Source organism: Etheostoma cragini, chromosome 8 (assembly GCF_013103735.1).
Source record: "Etheostoma cragini isolate CJK2018 chromosome 8, CSU_Ecrag_1.0, whole genome shotgun sequence".
Taxonomy (NCBI): domain Eukaryota; kingdom Metazoa; phylum Chordata; class Actinopteri; order Perciformes; family Percidae; genus Etheostoma; species Etheostoma cragini.
This window is the reverse complement of record NC_048414.1, coordinates 662,425-664,871: the sequence shown is the minus strand read 5'-3', so window position 1 is coordinate 664,871 and position 2,447 is coordinate 662,425.

Here is a 2,447-nt window from a genome sequence, read left to right as displayed (position 1 = left end):
TGTGTGTGTGTGCGTGTGTGCGTGTGCGTGTGTGTGCGTGTGCGTGTGTGTGCGTGTGTGTGCGTGTGTGTATGTGAGTGTGTGTGTGTGTTTGTGTGTGTGTGTGCGTGTGTGTCTTGTGGTCTACCGGTCAGTCCCGAAGGTGGACCCGAGGGCGGCGACGCTGCAGTTGGAGCTCGACAGGCTGTCCTGGTCTGTCGGGTGCAGGGGCCGCAGGGGGGGACGGGAGGGGGGGGCGGCACACGGCAGGTGGTCCGGGTGCAAACTGGAAGACACGAGACCGTTTCAATCAGTGGACAGAACCTGTCCGTCCCTCCTGGAGCGCTGTGTGAAGACAGCTCGGTTCTAGTGATGAAACAAGCAGGCTGTCAGCTGGACTTCGGCATGGACGAACAAATAGATTAAAGAAATAAATGTAAAGATATACGTGAGGCGAGTCTTAAGGGGACCGAAAGTCCAACGTGGAAAGAATTTGATTGGAAGTTGAAGATGAGTTTTTAAGAACCCCTCTTAAGGTCTCCATGTTTAGAAACCAACACCCCAACACCTGCTGGAGACGCTGTGGTGGGGTGGGAGACCATACCCACATGGTCTGGGACCGCCCAGTGATACAGACACACTGGAGACACATTACAGAGGAAGTGGACAAAACCTTCAAGATGGATTCCCCCTTGGACCCCCTTGTTTGTCTTATTGGAGACGATGCCTGAGGACGTGCTCTCTAAGGACCGAAGCTACATGCTACATACCTTGCTAATGACCGCAAGAAACATGATAACTAGTAATTGGATGAGGCTAAAAAGATGGACAGATGGACTCCTGTCATCCTCGGCCTGGATGTAGAATAATTTAGACATAGTGATGTGTAGCGGTGTATTTATCCTGCTTCTATGTAGTCAGCGTGGTTGTTGAACCAAGCTCAACACAGGGTGACCCTTCTGTTGTTGTTTTTATTTTAAATTTTCTATTTTTATTGATTAGAAAAAAAAGAAAGAAAGAAAGTTTAATTGTTCTGTATTGTGTTGCTTAAATTGCCTGCAATGTTCAATTTGGGCAATAATGTTCCAAAAAAGAAAAATTAAATAAATCTAATTAAAAAATGTGATGCAAAGGGGATTTGTTCCAGTACGTTCTTATTTTTTATTTTTATTTTTTACTTTGTTTTACTTTGTTTTATTTGCGATATCTTGAGGGAATTTTTATTTATTAATTTTTTTAAACAAAAACAAAAAAACATGTCGCCTCGTGGAACAATCACTTTTTTAAGATCTATCTGTACTAGTTTTTTTTTATTTCTTTTTTTATTGTTTTCTTTGCATTTCCCTCCATGTCACTTCCGGGGCTCCGTGGCACTGCAGAACATTAGAAGCGACTGACTGGGGAGCGGGTCTCTGCGGGTCTCTGCAGGTTTCTGCACGTCTCTGCGGGTCTCTGCAGGTTTCTGCACGTCTCTGCGGGTCTCTGCAGGTTTCTGCACGTCTCTGCAGGTTTCTGCAGGTCTCTGCGGGTCTCTGCAGGTCTCTGCGGGTCTCTGCGGGTCTCTGCGGGTCTCTGCGGGTCTCTGCGGGTCTCTGCAGGTTTCTGCAAGTCTCTGCAGGTTTCTGCACGTCTCTGAGGGTCTCTGCGGGTTTCTGCGGGTGTCTACGGGTCTCTGCGGGTCTCTGCGGGTTTCTGCACGTCTCTGCAGGTTTCTGCACGTCTCTGCGGGTCTCTGTCCAATCAGGATCCAGAACTTCTCAGCAGGCAGGTAACTCCACATTGTTCCCGTGTGCAATCACTGCTCGTGTCCTCATTCTCAGAGGCCATGGGTGTGTTTTTTTCTGTTGTGGTTTCCATTTTGATTAACAAATAAACAGGAAGTGAAACATGAAGAAGAAGAAAATGCTGCATGTTGCTGTTATTAAACCTTTAAGTCAGCACTTCAGCTTTTCATACTAACTTTAAAGGGGTCATATTAGGCTTTTTCTCTTGATTGTGCATGTTTATTAAGTCAAAAAGCCAAAAGCCCCCCCCCCAGGGACCTACCACCTCCAACAGAATACATTGTTCACAAACTGCTCTAAAAGCCCCAAATGTCCATTTTATGAACTCCTGATTTCGAAAATTACACTTTTGTTGTCAGAGTGCGTGGGCTGCCATTGCCTGACCTGAGGGGGGGGGGTTTGCTGCCTTGCTCAAGAGCTCCTTGGCATTACCCAGGAGGTGAACTGGCATCTCTGCAGCTACCAGTCCACACTCTGTACTTTGGTCCAAACATGGACTTGAACCAGCGACCCTCCGGTTCCCAACCCAACTCCCTACGACTGAGCAACTGCCTCACTGTTATCAATGTATTTGGACAAGAATATCATGATATCTGATATTCTCTGTATCTCTTTCACACACACACACACACACACACACACACACACACACACACACACACACACACACACACACACACACAC